Source organism: Trichechus manatus, unplaced genomic scaffold (assembly GCF_000243295.1).
Source record: "Trichechus manatus latirostris isolate Lorelei unplaced genomic scaffold, TriManLat1.0 scaffold00052, whole genome shotgun sequence".
Classification (NCBI taxonomy): domain Eukaryota; kingdom Metazoa; phylum Chordata; class Mammalia; order Sirenia; family Trichechidae; genus Trichechus; species Trichechus manatus.
In genome coordinates this window covers 5,730,326-5,742,416 of record NW_004443988.1, presented here as the reverse complement: position 1 = coordinate 5,742,416, position 12,091 = coordinate 5,730,326, and the positions used below count along the sequence as shown (strand labels likewise).

The window sequence follows — 12,091 nt, the reverse complement described above, 5'->3', positions numbered from 1 at the left end:
GTGTAAAGAGTTAATCCTGGGTAAGTCACGGTACTGAAAACAGGGATTAAATGAAAGTCTACATAGTGAAATACTGAGAATATTTAGTTACCATACTGAAATGAACTGTGTTGTTGTTGGCCACTGTCAGTTGATTCTAATAGTTTAAGGTAGCCTTCTGCATATTTAATTATACATAAACATGTATGCCTATATATATTTTATACACAGTTCTCCTATTTGCTTTCTGCACTTTATGAATGTCATGGATATCTTTTCATGCCCTTACTTACGTATCTGCCTCATTTTTTAAAATGGTTTGTTAGTATTCTCCCCCTTTTTTCTTAGATACACCGTCATTTTAAAAATCAGTTCCTGCTTATTTGACGTATAGGACAAATACAGGTTTTTTCCTGTTGTAACAAATGCTTCAGTACATACAGCTGGCTGTGTGTCTGTGCATATACATTGTTGGTGGTGTGTGTTTGTGTGAATGGAATTCTTAGGATAATGAGTGTGTAAACTTGAACTTCTGATATATCTCTACAAATTTTTAAAACTTTGTACATTTATATTTCCCTCCAAAATTTGGAAGGTTCCTTTTTTTCATATTTCTCTGTAATCTGAGGAACATATCAGTCTTACTGTGCCATTACGATATATTAATAAAAGTTGTATACAGTCGGCCTTCTGTATCTGTGGTTCTGCATCTGTGGATTCAACCAACCGTGGTTCAAAAGTTTCAGGAGATAAAAAGTTCCAAAAAGCAAAACTTGAATTTGCCGCATGCCCAGCACTACGCTGAATCCACGAAATGAAATAATGTGTAGGCATCCCCTGTTGTAGCCTCCTACCATTCTGAAGATTGTCAGACTCTCTCTAGTACTCGTTGAGCATTGTTTGTCTACAGTCTTGTAATTATTTCCTAAACAATACAGTATAACAACTGTTTACATAGCATTTACATTGTATTAGGTAATCTAGAGATGATTTAAAGTATACAGGAGGATCGTGTAGGTTATGTGCAAATACTACACCATTTTATATAACAGACTTGAGCATTTTGTATTAGGGAAGTCTGCAGAGGGTCCTGGAACCAAACCCCTGTGGATACTGAGGGACTACTGTAATTTGATGTGCATTTTTTGCTGTATTGTTCAGTAGAACTTGATGGAAGTATTCTATATCTATGCTGTTCAATGCAGTAGTCATTAGTCATACGTGACCATTAAGCACTTAAAATGTTGCTAGTGTGACTGAATTTTAAATTTTACTTATTTTTAATTAGCTTAAATTTAAATAGGCACATTTGGAGTGTCCATATTGGACAATGAAGATGTAAGGTGACTTGCTATGCTTATTGACTTATTTGTATTTTTTTTTTTTTTTCAGTAAACTTATCTGTTCGGATTTTTTGCCTTTTTTTTTTTTTTAAATTTCCTGTCTTTTTTATAATAATTTCTGAGAGTGCTTTGTATATTAAGGAAAACAGCCGTTTGTTACAGGTGTATTTTCAGTTTTGTCTGTTGGTCTGATTTATGGAGTTATTTTGTTGCCCAGACATTTTTTTTCCTGTAAAGCATTAAAAAAAAAAAAATTGTGGTAAATATATGTGTAAGAAAACATTTGCCATTTCAACATTTTTTTTCGTGTGTAATTCAGTGACGTTAATTGAGTTTATGTTGTTCAGTTATCACCACTATGCGCAGACATTTTTTAATGTTCTTGTGAACAAATTTCTCAATCTTTACCTTTTATACTTTCTAGATTTGGGGACCTATTAATAAAGCATTCCCTCTCAAAGGTTATAAATTGAGTACTTTTCAATGTTTTTGCCTGAGGGCATGTATTCCCTAAATAAAATACATATTTTATTGTGGACAAACAGGAGAAAGTATGATTTATACACCAGTTTTTTGTGCCCCAAAAAGAGAGTTTCTAGTAAAATGTTTCTACCTATAGTGTTTACCTCAACATCTTGAACCAGAGGAGGGGGAAAAAAACCACGTTGCTGCATAGTGACCCTATGGGACAGAGTAGAACTGCCCCATAGGGTTTCCAAGGAATGGCTGGTGGATTTGAACTGCTGACCTTTTGGTTAGCAGTCCAGCTCTTAGCTACTGTGCCACCAGGCCTCCAATATCTTGCCCAGAAGTGCTAAATTTCTTTTTTTTTTTTAATTGAAAATAGTAGAGAAGACGCTGCTCTCACTTTCAAGAGGGTACATCTTGAATAAAGTTAGTCAACTGTATAAAGGATTATTTGACAGGAATATTGGTTGAGTATCTCTCTTATTTGTGAAAGAAAATTATTCTAATATACACAGGATATTTGCCTTTAAAGACCCTTTTCAGTTACATTTGGACGTTGGGAAATGTCTGTCGATGATTCTTACTTCTGACCTTGCTTGACAAAAACTAAAATTGGTTAATGGTAAATACACATGTACTTAGTCCTGAACATCTAACCATATAATTATAGTGTCATTTGAGTAATTTGATCAATCTTTTGATAAAAATTATGTTGTGAAAGACTTCATTTGAAAATCCTTTGTTGACATTTAACAATTGATACTACATTTAGAATGGACTCTCATTGGAGTTCACAGTTGGGGATAGCTCAAATCATCTTGAATCTTTAACCCGCTGATGTCTGAATTGTTCAGCTCATTTAGCCATATTCAGTTTCAAATAAAGTGTTCAGTGGTGTTAATGATTTATTTCTAAATACTAACACAAATTTTTAAATGCATTGCCATTGTATTATAGTGACTAGTTTCCTCTCTGGTTTGAGAGGTTCTGATTGGCAAATTTTGTAAGTTTAAAATGGATGGTACCCATGAATTGTATTAATGTGTTATGAAAGGTTTTCTCTTTTGTAGTCTGTGTGTTCGTGTGTGTAGATGTAATGAAGGGATAGATTACAAGATAAAGATACTAAAAAAAGTTTTTATACATATCAGTAATCACCTATGAAGGACTTAGCAGGGAAAAATGTATATTTAATAGCAATTTGGAAATAACCTTAATAAATGTATGGGCCCTATTTAAGAAAACTACATAATTATTAGTTTGTAGTTAAGAACATGGACTTTTTATCATAAGAGTAAAAAGATAATCTACCGACTGGGAAAAAATCTTTGGGAACCATATATCCAATAAGGATCTAATACCCAAAACGTGTATGAAACTTTTACAACTTAACAACAAAAAGACAAATAATCCAGTCGAAAAATGGGCAAAGGACTTGAACACGTATTTCACTGAACAGAATATTCAGGCAGCCAGCCAGCACATGAAAAGATGTTCAGTGTCATTAGCCATTAGATGAAAAATCAGAACTACAGTGAGATACCACCCATTGTGGTAACCACTCATAGAATAGCAATGATAAAAAAACAAAACAAAAACAGAGAATAACAATGTTGGCAAGGATGTGGGGAGATTGGAACCCTTATCCGTTGTTGGTGGGAATGTAAAATGGTACAACCATTGTGAAAAACAGTATGACAGTTCCTCAGAAAATTAAAAATAGAACTATCATATGACCCAGCAATTCCACTCCTACATATATATTCTAGGGGCCTAAAAGTGACATGAACAGACCTATTTACCCCTATATTCATTGCAGCACAATATTTACAATAGCAAAAAGGTGGAAACAACCTAAGTTCCCATCAGCAGATGGATAAACAAAAAGTGGTACATAGATACAATGGAATACTACTCAGCCATAAAAAGAAGTGAAGTCCTTATATGTGCTGCAACATGGATGAATCTCACAGACATTATGCTTAGTGAAATAATCACAAAATGACAAATATTGTATGACCTCACTCAAACGTCAAGACTAGGATAACGTGGTGGTTACCAGGGGAGGAGGGGCAGGGAGAGGGGGAACCATTCTCTGGGAAGTACTGAGTTTATGGTGATGGGAAAATTGACACTGATTAAGTGTAATGGTTATACTGCTTGACTAATGTAACTGACATAACTAAGCTGTACCCTAGAAAAAGGGCGAATTGGCAGATGTATATAATTTTACAACAACAAAACAAAACAACCCACCAAAAAAAAGGGAGCAGCTGCTGACACAAATCGGGTACAACCAAACACCTCATGGGATTAGTTTTCTTGGTTTGAAATTTTAGGGTCATGGTTTTCTGGGACAGTCCAGTCATTTGGCCTAATACTGTTTTTAGAATTTCTGTTCTACATCCTAGTCCGTTGAGTAGTTCCTGGTACTTTAAAAGCTTGCATTTGGCCGTCTAAGATAAAACAGTTGGTGTCTGTTTGCCTGGAGCAGCTAAAGGAGACCTGAAATTGGAGGAGGAACTGGGACTATAGGTCTAGTTGCCTCCATGAGCTACTGCCTCCTTTGCCATGAGACGAGAAGAACTACATGGTACCCAGCTACCATTATTGAATGTTTTGGCCAACGACTCAATTGATAGATCTTGATCAAAAGGGGGGAAATGTGGAACAGAATTTAAAATACTTTTGCAGTCCAGGCTTACTGGACGCATTGAGACTGGAGGAACCCCTGAATCTATTGCCTTGATCTATTTAAACCTTGAACCAAAACTGTCCTCTGAAGCCATCTTTAAACCAAACAACAGTTTAGCTCAGTCATTAAAGATTGTTTGCCTTGAGCATTGTGCACTTTTAAAGAATTACCTGTATGAATCCAAATTGACAACCATAACTCTAAAGCTAGATGAGAAGTTTAGGGGGCAGTGAGTCTTAAGTTAATGGTGGTAAAATAATTTGGGGAAAGATAGAATGGTGATACAATGTGAAGAATGTAACCAATGTCACTGAATTGTACATGTGGAAATTGTGGAATGGGTGTATGTTTCTCTGTATATAATTTCACCAAAACAAAACAAGTTAATGTGTTAACTTAGATGAGTTATTTAAACCAGTGTTCAAACATTAATGTGTGTATAAATCATCTGGGGGGATCTTGTTATAATGCACATTTTGATCAGTAGGTCTGGACTATGGCCACAGATTCTGCATTTCTTACAAGTTCCCAGGAGTTGCCGATCCTGCTGGTCCACGAACCACATCTGGAGTTGTAAGGATTTGCACTATCCAAGCTTTGTCAATTTTCCCATCTTTAGATGAGGATAATAACAGAACCTTCCATTTGGGGTGTTAGGTGGTTAGGTGATAATATATGTTCTTTGTACAATGCCTGGTATGTTGTAAGTACTGTTAATATTACTGAAAAATAATGTTGATCAAACCATTTCTGAACGAGAAGACTAAATATTGTAAACATTTTATGGGCATACCTCGTTTTATTGTGCTTTGCTTTATTGTGCTTCGCAGATACTGTGTTTTTTACAAATTGAAGGTTTGTGGCAACCCTGCATTGAGCAAGTCTGTCGGCACCATTTTTCCGACAGCATGCACTCACTTCGTGTCTCTGTCCCATTTTGGTAATGCTCACAATGTTTCAAACTTTTTCATTATTATTATATGTTATGGTGATCTGTGATTAGTGATCTTTGATGTTACTATTGTAATTGTTTTGGGGTACCACAAACTGTGCCCATATAAGACGATGAACTAAATTGATACATGTTGTGTGTGTTGTGACTGCTCCATGGACCAGCTGTTCCACTGTCTCTCTTCCTCTCTCAGGCCTCCCTATTCCCTGAGACACGACAATATTGAAATTAGGCCAGTTAATAACCCTGCAATGGCCTCTAAGTGTCCACATGAAAGGAAGAGTCGAACGTTTCTCACTTTAAATCAAAAGCTAGTGAGGAAGGCATGACGAAAGCTGAGATGGGCCTCTTGCACCAAACAGTCAGCCGACTTGTGAACGCAAAGGAAGTGAAGGAAATTAAAAGTGCTACTCCAGTGAACATATGAATGATAAGAAAGTGAAGCAGCCTTATTGCTGATGTGGGGAAGTTTTAGTGGCCTGAATAGAAGATCAAACCAGCAACAACATTCCCTTAAGCTGAAGCCTAATCCAGAGGAAGGCCCTAACTCTTCAATTTTATGAAGGTAAAGAGAGGTGAGAAAGCTGTAGAAGACAAATTTGAAGCTAGCAGAGGTTGGTTCGTGAGGTTTAAGGAAAGAAGCCGTCTCCATAACATAAAAGTGCAAGATGAAGCAGCAACTGCTGATGTAGAAGCTGCAACCAGTTATCCAGAAGATCTAGCTAAGATAGTTATGAAGGTAGCTACGCTAAACAACAGATTTTCAATATAGACAAAACAGCCTTACATTGGAAGAAGATGCCATCTAGGACTTTCAGAGCTAGAGAGGAGAAATCAATGCCTGGCTTCAAAGCTTCAAAGGACGGCTGACTGTCTTGTTCAGGGGTAATGCAGTTGGTGACTTTAAGTTGAAGCCAGTGCTCATTTACCGTTCTGAAATCCTAGGGCCCTTTAGAATTACGCTAAATCTATTCTGCCTGTGCTTCGTAAATGGAACGACAAAGCCTGGATGGCAGCACATCTGTTTAAAACATGGTTTACTGAATTTTTTTAAGCCCACTGTTGAGACCTACTGCTCAGAAAAAAAGATTCCTTTCAAAATACTAACTGCTCGTTGACAGTGCACCTGGTCACCCAAGAGCTCTGATGGAGATGTAGAAGATTAGTGTTGTTTTCATGCCTGCTAACACAACACCCATTTTTCAGCCCATGGGTCAAGGAGTAATTTTGACTTTCAAGTCTTATTTTAAGAAATACATTTCATAATAGTTTCCATAATGATTTCTCTGATGGATCTGGGCAAAGTAAATTGAAAACCTTCTGGAGAGGATTCACCATTCTAGATGCCATTAAGAACATTTGTGATTCGTGGGAGGAGGACAAAATATCAACATTAACAGGAGTTTGAAAGAAGTTGATCCAACTCTCATGGATGACTTTGAGGGGTTCAAGACTTCAGTGGAGAAAGTAACTGCAGATACAGTAGAAATAACAAGAGAACTAGAATTAGAAGTGGAGCCTGAAGATGTGACTGAATTGCTGCAATCTCATGATAAAACTTTAATGGATGAGGAGTTGCTTCTTATGCATGAGCAAAGAAAGTGGTTTCTTGAGATGGAATCTACTCCTGGTGAAGATGCTGTGAATGTTGTTGAAATGACAACAAAGAATTTAGAATGTTACATAAACTTAGTTGATAAAGCAGTGGCATGGTTTGAGAGGATGGACTCCAATTTTGAAAGAAGTTCTACTGTGGGTAAAATGCTGTCAACCAGCATCGCATGCTGCAGAGAAATCTTTTGTGAAAGGAAGAGTCAATTAATGTGGCAAACTTCATTGTTGTCTTATCTTAAGAATTTGCCACAGTCACCCCAACCTTCAGCAGCCACCACCCTGGTCAGTCAGCAGCCATCAACATCGAGGCAAGATTTTCCACCAGCAAAAAGATTACAACTTGCTGAAGACTCAGATGATGGTTAGCATTTTTTTTAGCAATAACGTATTTTTTAAGTAGGTAAGTACGTTGTTTTTAGACGTAATGCTATTGCACACTTAATACATTACAGTACAGTGTAAAGGTAACTTTTATACGCACTGGTAAACCAAAAAATTTGTGTGAGTCACTTTATTGCAATATTTGCTTTATTGCAGTGGTCTGGAACTGAACCCACAATATCTCTGAGGTATGCCCATGTTAGCAAATAAATGCAAGAGTTTGAGGCAATTCAAGTGAAAAACTTTTTAACCCAAGGGATCCCGTTTGCTGTCTGTTTCCTAAGGTCAGCGTGGAACCACAGGCTTAAACTAGTTACGAACAAGTTTGGGAACTCACTCATCCCTGTCATGTGACTGAAAGGTCCCTCTCCTGCCCATAGGGAGATTCTGCACAAAAGCCCGCTCTCTTGCCTTACACCTAAATTGCAGACATTCCTACCCTAGATCTGTACCCTAGGTTTACACAAATAATTCTTCAACTCTTCCTTGTGTGTGTTTAGTAATGGTGTTTAGGTGTGAGTTTGACTATATTTTATTACAAAACTCTTTAGCTCCACCGATAAGTACCCAGAGGCACCCCACTCCACCAGTAAGCGTTGGCCTGAAGGCGCTCAGCTCTCTAGTTCCGTGACTCGGCAAGCCTAGCTCCACAGGACAAGTGCCTGGAGGCACCCTACTCTGCCACCAAGCCTCCTGCCTGCAGGCACTGATCTTTCTCACCTTTGGAGCCAGGAATACCACTCTGCATTCTTCTGCCGGTCTCCTGGTTCCTGCCTTCTTGCATCACTCTTGCTCTTGCTGCTGCTGCGCTGCTTGTCTTCCGTGTTACAGCTCCTCCCTCTCTCTGCATCTCCCTTTAAGCCTAGCCGAATGGCAAAGCTGACCAATCCCCTCATTAGTGTTCCATACACCTTATTTGCATTAGTAGTAAGCTGTCCAATTCTCTCTGTGGGCCACAAGCACCTTATTTGCGTTCTCCCACCCAGTCATCATGTGGGAGTCACAAAGACTATGGCTAGGAGGGCCATATTAAATAATTCACTGCACTACATGTATGAATAGTTCATTCCTTGTTTATTGCTGAGTAGTAGTGCATTGTGTAGCTGCACAATAGTTAGCCATTCACTAGCTGAAGCACATTTGAGTTGTTTCTGTTTTTGGCGATTAACGAAATTGCAGTAAACATTTTTGGGCAAGTTTTTCTTTGAACATAAGTTTTCTGTAGCATCAAAGTAAGATTCCTGGGTAATATGATGAGTATATGTTTATAAGAAACTGCCAAACCGTATTTTCAGAGTGGCTGTTATCATTTTGCTTTCTCACCAGCAGTGAAACTCCCACCATAGTTAAATCCAGTTGCTTCACCTCCTTGCTAGCACTTGGTATTGTCAGTACTTTTTATTTTAGTCATTCTAATAGGCATGTAGGAAACCCTGGTGGCGTAGTGGTTAAGAGCTACGGCTGCTAACCAAAAGATCGGCAGTTCAAATCCACCAGGTGCTCCTTGGAAACCCTGTGTGCAGTTCTACTCTGTTCTGTAGGGTCGCTATGAGACGGCAATGGCAACGGGTTTGTTTGGTTTTGTTTTTTAATAGATGTGCAGTGATACATCACTGTGGTTTTTATTTGCATTTCTTAAAGGCTAATGCTGTTGAGCATCTTTTCATGTGCTTGTTTGCCATCCTTATATCCTCTTTGGTGAAGTGTCTGTTCAGATTTTTGCCCATGGTTTAGTTGAGTTGTTTGGTTTCTTGCTGTTAAGGTTTATATATTCTGGATACAAGTTTTTTGAAGAATATGTGATTTGTAGTTATTTTCTACCAGTCTGTAGCTTTTCATTCTCTTAACAGATCTTTTTCAGGGCAAAATTATTTAATTTGTTGCAGTCCAATGTTTCAGTTTTTACTTTTATAGATCATAATTTTGGTGTCAGTCTAAGACTGCGTAACCCCAAGTCAGAAAGATTTTCTCCTTTGTTTTCTTCCAAAAATTTTATAATTTCGAGTTAACTTTTGATCAATTTTGAGTTAATTTTTATATAAGTTGTTTAGGTTTAAGCTTGTTTTTCTACAGACAGATGTCCAACTTCTTCAACACTATTTGTTGAAAAGACTATTCTTTCTACATTGAATTGCCTTTGGACCTTTGTGAAAAATCAATTGATTGTATTTGTATGGAATTTCTTGAAGTTTTATTCTGTTCCATTGATTTCTGTGTCTGTCCCTTTGCCAGTATCATTGGATTACTGTTGCTTTTGGTAAGCCTTAGAAAGGGTAGTGTGATTCGCTCAACTTTATTATTTTTCAAAATTGTTTTGGCTATTGTAGTTCCTTCATCTGTCCATATAAATTTTAGAATAAGATTGCTTATATCAACAAAAAAACCCAGCTGGAATTTTAAGCAGAATAACATTAAATCTATAGACCAGTTCAGGAAGTGTCGAGATTTTTACTATGTTGAGTCTTCCAATCCAAGTTTATGGTATGTATCTCCATTTATTTAGGTCTTTGATTTCTTTTATCAGTGGTTTCTGTAGTTTTCAGCATCCAGATTTAGATTTATACCTAAATATTTTATTTTGGGGGGGCTATTGTAAATGATGCATTAAAAAAAAACTTTTGCTTTAGTTGTTTATTGATAATAGGAATCATAATGGAAATTTTTTGTGTGTGTGTTGATCTTGTACCCCATGACTTTTCTAAGCTCATTAATTCTTGGAGTTTTTTTTTGGTGGATGTCTTGGGGTTTTCTATAGACAATATTACGTTGTCTGTGAGCAGGGACAGTTGCGCTTCTTCCTTTCCAATCTCTGTGCCTTTTCTTTTCCTTGCCTTATTGGCTGGAACTTTCAGTATTATGCTGAATAGAGTGGTAAGAGTGGATGTTCTTTGCCTTGTTCCCGATTAGAGAGGAAAGCATTCAGTCTTTCTTTATGAACTATATTAGTCATAGATTTTTTGTAAATGCTCATTATCAGGTTGAAGAAGTGCCCTTTTATTTCTTGTTTGTTGAGAATTTTTATCATGAATGGATGTTGAATTTTGTCATGTTTTTTTCTGAATCAACTGATGTGATCACGTGACGTTTCTTGGCCATTAATATCGTTGATGACGTTGATTTTTGAATTTTGAATCAGCTTTGCATTCCTTGGGAACATCTCACTTGGTTGTGGTATATTACGCTTTTTATATATTGCTGGATTTGATTTGCTAATATTTGGTTGGGGACTGTTGCGCTGATGTTCATAGGTATATTGGTCTGTACTTTTCTTGTACTGTCTATGTTTGGTTTTGGCATCAAGATCTTGCTGCCCTCTCAAAAATGAATTGGGAAATCTTCCCTCCTCTTCTCAAAAGATTATGTAGAATTGGTATTGTTTCTTTAAATGTTCGATAGAATTCACCAGTGAAACCATCTGGACCAGGAAATTTTTCTCTGAAAGTTTTTAACTGTAAATTTAAGTTCTTCTATAGTTATAGAACTAATAGAACATTTAGATTCTCTATGCACTCTTGGGTGAGTTTTGGTAGTTTGTGGTTTTCTCAGAATTGGTTATTTCACATAAATTGTTAAATTTATGTTTGTAGAATTATTTGTAGTATTCCCTTATTCCTTTGTTTTCTGCAGGGTCTGTAGTGGTATCTTGTCTTTATTTCTGATATTGGTAATTCATTTCTTCTCTCTTTTTTTCTTTGTCACTTTTACCAGAGGTTTATCGATTTTACTGATTCATTGAAAGAACCAGCTTTTGGTTTCATTAATTTTTCTATTTTTAATCTTATTAATATCTACTCTTAATTTTTCCTTTAGGTTTATTTTCGTTTTCATTGTCTAGTTTCTTAACGTGAAAGCTTAGGTTTTTTTTTTTTTTTTCCTTTTTAATTGAGGTAAAATTCATGTAACATAAAATTAACCATTTTAAAGTGTGCAGTTGCCGTTAGATGCCGCTGAGTCAATTTTCAACTCATAACAACACCATGTGACAGACTAGACCTGCCTCATAGGGTTTTCTAGACTATGATCTTTATAGGAGCAGATTTCCAGGTCTTTCTTCTGAGGAGCCAATGAGGGGGTTTGAACTGCCAACCTTTTGGTTAACAGCTGAACGCTTAACCATTGTGCCGTCAGGGATCCATAAGTGTACAATACAGTGACATTCAGTACATTCACATTGTTTTCTAATGACTGTTGTTAGGTGCCGTGGAGTCAATTCTGACTCTTAGTGACCCCATGTCACAGAGTAGAACTGCCCCCTATGGTTTTACTGACTGTAATCTTAAAAAAATATCCTCACAACTTGACCAATAAGCAGCATCACGATAAGTGGAGAAACTATTGAAGTTGCCAAGGATTTCATTTTACTTAGATCCAGTCAACGCCCATGGAAGCAGCAGTTAAGAAATCAAACGACACATTGCATTGGGCAGATCTGCTGCAAAAGACCTCTTTAAAGTGTTAGGAAGCAAAGATGTCACCTTGAGGACTAAGCTGTGCCTGACCACGGTATTGTCAATCGTGAAAGTGGGGCAATGAATAAGGAAGATCAAAGAAGAATTGATGCATTTGAATTATGGTGTTGGTGAAGAATATTGAATATACCATGTACTTCCAGAAGAATGAATAAATTTGTCTTGGAGGATGTACAGCCAGAATGCTTTT

At 37.0% G+C, this 12,091-nt stretch overlaps 1 protein-coding gene across 3 annotated transcripts in view; it reads left to right on the top strand.

Annotated features, from left to right (window-relative positions):
* The window catches only part of ASXL2 (ASXL transcriptional regulator 2), a 197,758-nt gene that overhangs the window by 7,170 nt on the left and 178,497 nt on the right, over positions 1-12,091 (top strand). The window contains exon 1 of one of the 3 annotated variants that reach the window (XM_023732421.1): positions 7,309-7,451. The exons of the other annotated variants lie outside the window; for them this stretch is intronic. The gene's annotated coding sequence lies outside the window, so the exon portion shown is untranslated. Of the gene's footprint in view, positions 1-7,308; positions 7,452-12,091 lie in introns of those variants that run through there. 3 annotated transcript variants of the gene reach the window in all.